Genomic DNA, 8,314 nt, shown 5'->3' with positions numbered 1-8,314 from the left:
CCATCCTAAAGGAGATCAGTCCTGGGTGTTCACTGGAAGGACTGATGTTGAAGCTGAAACTCCAATACTTTGGCCACCTGTTGAGAAGACCCTGATGCTGGGAAAGATAGAGAGCAGGAGGAGAAGGGGACGACAGAGGATGAATGGTTGGATGGCATCACTGACTCAATGGACATGGGTTTGGGTAGACTCTGGGAGTTGGTGATGGACAGAAAGGCCTAGCGTGCTGCAGTTCATGGAGTCAGACACAACTGAGCGACTGAACTGAACTGAACTACTATATGTGCTCAGTTGCTCAGTTGTGTCCGACTTTTTGCAAGCCTGTAGACTGTAGACTTCCAGGCTCCTCTGACCATTGGATTTTACAGGCAAGAATCCTGGAATAGATTGTCATTTCCTTCTCCAAGGGATCCTTCTGACCCAGGAATTGAACCCACTTCTGCATCTCCTGCATTGTCAGGCAGATTCTTTATCACTGTACCTTTATTACTGTACCGTTATTAACTATATATTGTATTATTATTTGGGCTCCCCTGTGGCTCAAATGATAAAGAGTCTGCCTGCAATACTGGAGACCGGGGTCAATCTCTTGGTTGGGAAGATTCCCTGGAGAAGGAAAAAGCAGCCCACTCCAGTGTTCTTGCCTGGAGAATCCCATGGACAGAGGAGCCTGGTGGGTTACAGTACATGGGATCACAAAAAGCAGGAGAGATTGATTTCCTAGAGATTACAAAGTGAATCCTTGATTTATTGAGTCTGCTTTAAATTAATAGTCTATCAAGGTAGTACACATAGATATGTATTATAGTATATTCAAATTGCTGCTGTATACAGCAATTTGGATAAATCTCTAAATCATAATATTAAAGAAGATATATACAAAAATACACACTTTAGGATATTATTTATATAAGATACTACTATCTGTCAAACTAATTATGGTCATATAAGTCAAGATAATGATTTCTTTGGTGGGAAATTGGCAGAGATGGGGCACAGAGGGAATTTCTCACATCCTGGAACTTTCTATGTTTTTATCTGTGTGTTGATCACATAGTTGTACTATATCCCATGGACAAAAGAGCCAGGAGGGTTACAGTCCACAGAGTTGCAAAGACTTGGACACAAGTGAAATGACTTAGCATGCATGCACACATACACTATGCCCATTTTAACGAAAATTCACTGAGGTATGCACTTACATTAGCCTTCCCAGGTGGCACTAGTGGTAAAGAACCCACTTGCCAATGCAGGAGATCTAAGAGATGCAGGTTCGATCCCTAAGTTGGGAAGATCCCCTGGAGGAGGGTATGGCAACCCAATCCAGTATTCTTGCCTTGAGAATCCCATAGACAGAGGAGCCTGGTGGGCTACAGTCCACAGAGTCACACAGAGTCAGACACAAATAAAGCAACTTAACACACATACACTTATATCTATACTCTTTCATAGATATATTGATATGTGTGATAAATTAATATATATTAACCTTTAATAAATGTAAATAATCTAGTTTTAAAAACACTCCTTCTAACTTCTGTAAGTTGTCCAGGCAGAGTGAATCCACCCCCTCTGTGCTCACAACAGTGCTCATATGTTTTTGAGTATTCATATAGCTACCACATTGAAATGTGCAACCATACTCAGCAGATGAATAATAGCCATTCAGTTTTCAAGGAGGGTTCTGGGAAATGTAAGGCCATAGGTCTTTAAGCAGTCATAGTAATCCATTTTGTAATCAACCTTGATTTCAGGAAAAAAAAATCTTGTAAATCATATTCTCTTCAGCTCTGCATTAGGCTTGCTCTGGTGATCCTAGAGATCATGGGGTCCAACTCTTTGAGACCCCATAGACTATACAGTCCATGGAATTCTCCAGGCCAGAATATTGGAGTGGGTAGCCTTTCCCTTTTCCAGGGGATCTTCCCAACTGAGGGATCGAACCCAGAATTGGAGATGGATTCTTTACCAGCTTAGCCACAATGGAAGCCCAAGAATACTGGAGTGAGTAGCCTATCCCTTCTCCAGCAGATCTTCCCAAACCAGGGTGTCCTGCATTGCAAGCAGATTCTTTACCAACTGAGCTATTAGGGAAGCCCTAATCCTAGAGACAGAGATTGGAAAAACAGCCTGTGAGGGTCTTGGGGTGTCTTTCTTCAAGAATCTGAGGCTTATCTGCATGACATCTATTTCCTCAAATCTGCCTGTTTCTTTTTTCTAAGTCCTAGAATCCTGCCACAATTGGCCTCCTTTTTTTCTTCATTATTCACTAACTTTACTAAGTAATCAAGATGTGTGCTAGGTGTGTGATTAAGACAGGAATCTTGAAGAAAGATTCCTTCTTATCTTGGTTCAACCATTAGCAATCTTCCAAATACCTGCTCCTTGCCTTGTCACTCAGAGTAGAACTTCTTCTCTTGAAATTCATAGGTAGCTTATTTCTACTGTTCTTGTTTAAAGCCTTGTTATAGGGACCTCCTTGGTGGTCCAGTGATTAAGACTCCATCGTCCAATGCAGGGGGTGTGGGTTTAATCCTTGGTTGGGGAGCTAAGATCCTACATGCCTTGTGGACAAAAAACCAAAATAGAAGCAATATTGTAACAAATTCAATAGAGACTTTAAAAGAATGGTCCATATCAAAACAATTAAAAAAATAAAGTTATTATAAATTATGCATGTGAATCCAAATAACTGCACTACCTCTAGTGAAGTGAGGACAACCTCTGCTGAAATATTGTCTACTAGAGCCTGACCTTGCAGACATTTCATAGTTGGCAAAATTTTCATTTTTCTTTGATGGTTTCCATCTTTCTCTTATAACAAGAACTTATTGGGCTTACAAACAAATTCGTATTCTCCTCTTTGCACAATATTTCTTCAGTTTCCAGTAGAAAACAACCTTTACTATTTTCAAATTTTATAGCAGTAGCCGAAGTCTTCAGCCTCAGCCAGCAAGGTAGTGCAATGGCTTTAAATTCATTCAGACATTATAATAATGACCATTACTTTCCAACCAAGAAAAGTCCTACTGCTTCAGAAATTGGGTTTCCATGCAGATTGTGTTGAAAATGTTGTTTAGTCTGCAGTATTACAGAGAATTTTTCTTGGTTCCCCCTGTGCAGTGAAAACAAATAAACAAAGAAAACAACCACAATGCAGAATGTTTTTTATTTTCTGATTGAATAAACAAATTTTCCCTCCAAATCACAACTCTAGTCTTGTCAACTTGCATACCTTTCAACAGTAAATTTCAATATCACATTTGTAGTTAGTTTTTACTTTTGACTCATTTCTAGGGAGATGATTTTAATTCTAGATAAACTCTGCTTTCATTTTGAGGACAGAGTTTTCAATGAGTCAGAAATAAATCCAACACAATTTCTAGTCCTCTCCAGTCTTCCCAGGAAATAGCTACTATCTGTCCAGTTACTCAAGTCAGAAATTAGGAGTTACCAGTGTCATATTCTTATTGGCCCTTCACTCACTCCATCATTATTAGTGAAATCTGAAGATTCACTTTTGATTCATATCCTTTAACTTCATATTTAAGACTTTAAATTCATATCCACATCCACATTTACAACATCACTAACCTAGTCCTAGTCACTATCGCCTCTCACCATTACTAATACCATAGTCTCCAATGAGTCCATCCACAGATCTGCTTCTATTCCAAGAAGTTTCTGTTTGAAGAAAAATCCCTTCACATTGGAAATCTGGTTATACCAATCCATTTTTCCTAAAGTCAAGATCAAAATCATTACTAAGATCCTCATGACCCTGCATGGTCTGACATCTATCTACCCCTTCAGTCACCTTTCACTGCAAGCACTACCTCACTGAAAGCACTTCAGCCACATTTCTTCCTTTTGTTCCTAGAAAAGTCTATACTACTTCACCTAATCATTCTTCAGATTCCAGGGAATGCTTTGTTGACCATCCTGTGTATTTTAAACTATCAAACTCCTCTACTTTTTCAGTTGTAGCAGTTCATTTCAGTTCAGCTGCTCAGTCGTGTCCAACTCTTTGTGATCCCATGGAGTGCAGCACGACAGGCTTCCCTGCCCATCACCAACTCCTGGAGCTTGCTCAAACTCATGTCCATCAAATCAGTGATGCCATCCAACCATGTCATCCTCTGTCATCCCCTTCTCCTCCTGCATCAGGGTCTTTTCCAGTGAGTCAGTTCTTCACATCAGGTGGCCAAAGTATTGGAGCTTCAGCTTCAGCATCAGTCCTTCCAGTGAATATTCAGGACTGATTTCCTTTATGATGGACAGGTTGGATCTCCTTGCAGTCCAAGAGATGCTCAAGAGTCTTCTCCAACACCACAGTTCAAAAGCATCAATTCTTCGGTATTCAGCTTTCTTTATAGTCCAACTCTCACATCCATACATGACGACTGGAAAAATCATAGCTTGGACTAGACGGACTTTTGTTGACAAAGTAATATCTCTGTTTTTTAATATGCTGTCCAGGTTGGTCATAGCTTTTTTTCCCAGGTGCAAGCGTCTTTTAATTTCATGGCTACAGTCACCATCTGCAGTGATTTTTGTAGCAGTTAGAACATTAATAATTTAACATCTGTACGACTGATTATTCAATAGCATTTGTCATCTTGCTTTTACAAAAGCTAAATGCAGACAGAAACCCAGTTTGCTTTTTCTCTCAGGTCTGCCATGAGTACCTAGCACAGGATATAGACACATAGTGTTACCTCATCAATCATTTGTTGAATGAATGAATGAAAAAATGACCTGGCAACCTTAAATAAAAGCAGTTTTAGTCTCACAATATTTCCTTAAAAATTCTTAAGTCAGGAGGCGGGACTAAGATGGAGGAATAGGACGGGGAGACCACTTTCTCCCCCACAAATTCATCAAAAGAACATTTAAATGCTGAGTAAAATCCACAAAACAATTTCTGAATGCTGGCAGAGGACATCAGGCACCCAGAAAAGCAGCCCATTGTCTTTGAAAGGAGGTAGGAAAAAAATAAAAGACTAAAAAAGAGACAAAAGAGGTAGGGATGGAGTTCCATCCTGGGAAGGGAATCTTAAAAAGAGAGAAGTTTCCAAACTCCAGGAAACACTCTCACTGCCGAGTCTGTGCCGAGCCTTGGAAGCACAGAGGGCAACATAATAGGGAGGAAAAATAAGTAAATAATTAAAACCCACAGATTACGAGCCCAAAGGTAACTCCCCCAGCGGAGAAGCAGTGCAGACGCCTGTGCCCGCCACTAGCAAGCAGGGGCTGGGCAGGGATGCGCGGGCTGCATTGCTTAGAGTAAGGATCGGGCCAGAATGCCCCTGAGGGTAAACAGAGTGAACTAATTTGGGCTAGCAAACCAAACTGTGGGATAGCTACCACGTGAAAAGCCCTAAGACACCGCCAGGCCCGGGCACAGAACAAAGGGTGGAACAGAACTAGCTGGCTGCAGACCATCCCCCTCCGGTGACAGGCAGCCAGAGCTGGAAGGGAGCAATCGCAGCCCCAGAGAAACATTATATACCAAACTGCAAGCAGGCTTCTTTGCTTACTAATACTTCTTGGGGTTCTGGACAGTCATCCACCTGAGAAGGTGCACCGGTTGTACACCCAGAAAACCTAGCAGCAGGGACGGGAGAGGAGATAAGTCGCAGTGACTGCACTCGCCAAACACCTCATCACCCGAGAGCTGCTCGGAGCTGGGAAGGGCACAAAACGCAGGCCCAACGGAGTCGCACCTCTGAGGACTACCTGAATGCCTGAACCTGAGCGGCTTAGACCTGGGAGGTGCATGCAGCCCAGGACCAGCCTCGGATGGTTCCCGGCAGAGCAACCCAGAGCCTGAGCAGTGTGGGCAGGGAGGGTACACGCGCCGTGAGCAGGGGCAGGCCCAGTGTGGCTGAGGTACTACGAGCACACGCCAGTGTTATTTGTTTGCAGCGTCCCTCCCTCCCCACAGCACGAACAAGTGAGCCTAAAAAAGTGTCCACCACACCAGGCCTGCCTGTCCATCACCAACTCCTGGAGTTCACTCAGACTCACATCCATCGAGTCAGTGATGCCATCCAGCCATCTCATCCTCTGTCGTCTCCTTCTCCTCCTGCCCCCAATCCCTCCCAGCATCAGAGTCTTTTCCAATGAGTCAACTCATCGTATGAAGTGGCCAAAGTACTGGAGTTTCAGCTTTAGCATAATTCCTTCCGAAGAACACCCAGGGCTGACCTCCTTCAGAATGGACTGGTTGGATCTCCTTGCAGTCCAAGGGACTCTCAAGAGTCTTCTCCAACACCACAGTTCAAAAGCATCAATTCTTCAGCGCTCAGCCTTCTTCACAGTCCAACTCTTCCTAGATATATTTTTACTATTTTTACGATCATTCTTTTCTTATTTTTTTCTTTCTTTTTCTTCTTTTTTTAACTTTAAAAAAATTTTTTACGTCCTCTATTACTCCTTTAATTTTCATTTTTATAACCTACTATTAATTTTCAAAAAAAGACTTTTTTAAAGCAAACTTCATATATATATATATATTTTTAACTTTTGTGACTGTTTTTTTTTTTTTCGTTCTTCTTCTTTTCTTTAATATTGTATTTTTGAAAATCCAACCTCTACTCTAGAATTTTAATCTTTGCTTTTTGGTATTTGTTATCAATTTTGTACCTTTAAGAACCCAATCTTTAGTACCTATTTTTACTTGGGAGCGAGATTACTGGCTTGACTGCTCTCTCCCCCTTTGGACTCTCCTTTCTCTCCACTAGGTTACCTCTGTCCCCTTCCTCCCCCTTCTCGTCTCTACCCAACTCTCTGAATCTCTGTGTATTCCAGACGGTGGAGGACACTTAGGGAACTGATTACTGGCTGGATCTGTCTCTCTCCTTTTCATCCCCCTCCCTTTATCCTCCTGGCCACCTCTGTCTCCTTCCTCCCTCTTTTCTTCTCTGTATAACTCCATGAACATCTCTGAGCGGTCCAGACTGTGGAGCACACATAAGGAAGTGATTATTGGCTAGCTTGCTCTGTCCTCTTTTGATTCCACCTCATCTCATTTGGGTCACCTCTAACTCCCTCCTCCCTCTTCTCTTCTCCATGTAACTCTGTGAACCTCTCTGGGTGTCCCTCACTGTGGAGAAACTTTTCATCTTTAACGTAGATATTTTATCAATGGTGCTGTATAGAAGGAGAAGTCTTGAGACTACCATAAAAATAAGACTGAAAACCAGAAACAGGAGGCTTAAGTCCAAATCCTGAGAACATCAGAGAACACCTGACTCCAGGGAACATTAAGTGATAGGAGCTCATCAAATGCCTCCAATCCTACACTGAAACCAAGTACCACCCAAGGGCCAACAAGTTCCCGAGCAAGATATACCACGCAAATTCTCCAGCAACACAGGAACACAGCCCTGAGCTTCAATATACAGGCTGCCCAAAGTTACTCCAAATCCATTGACATCTCATAACTCGTTACTAGACACTTCATTGCACTCCAGAGAGAAGAAATCCAGCTCCACCCACCAGAACACTGACACAAACTTCCCTAACCAAGAAACCTTGACAAGCCACCGATACAACCCCACCCACAGTGAGAAAACTCCATAATAAAGAGAACTCCACAAACTGCCAGGATACAGAAAGGCCACCCCAAACTCAGCAATATAAACAAGATGAAGAGACAGAGGAATACCCAGCAGGTAAAGGAACAGGATAAATGCCCAACAAACCAAACAAAAGAGGAAGAGATAGGGAATCTACCTGATAAAGAATTCCGAATAATGATAGTGAAAATGATCCAAAATCTTGAAATCAAAATGGAATCACAGATAAATAGCTTGGAGGCAAGGATTGAGAAAATGTAAAAAAGTTTTAACAAGGACCTAGAAGAAATAAAAAAGAGTCAATATATAATGAATAATGCAATAAATGAGATCAAAAACACTCTGGAGGCAACAAATAGTAGAATAACAGAGGCAGAAGATAGGATTAGTGAATTAGAAGATAGAATGGTAGAAATAAATGAATCAGAGAGGAAAAAAGAAAAACGAATTAAAAGAAATGAGGACAATCTCAGAGACCTCCAGGACAATATTAAAAGCCACAACATTCGAATCAAAGGAGTCCCAGAAGAAGAAGACAAAAAGAAAGACCATGAGAAAATACTTGAGGAGATAATAGCTGAAAACTTCCCTAAAATGGGGAAGGAAATAATCACCCAAGTCCAAGAAACCCAGAGAGTCCCAAACAGGATAAACCCAAGGTGAAACACCCCAAGACACATATTAATCAAATTAACAAAGATCAAACACAAAGAACAAATATTAAAAGCAGC

The sequence above is a fragment of the Bubalus bubalis genome, chromosome 2 (genome assembly GCF_019923935.1).
Source record: "Bubalus bubalis isolate 160015118507 breed Murrah chromosome 2, NDDB_SH_1, whole genome shotgun sequence".
In the NCBI taxonomy this organism is placed as follows: domain Eukaryota; kingdom Metazoa; phylum Chordata; class Mammalia; order Artiodactyla; family Bovidae; genus Bubalus; species Bubalus bubalis.
Note: the sequence above shows the minus strand (reverse complement) of the source record.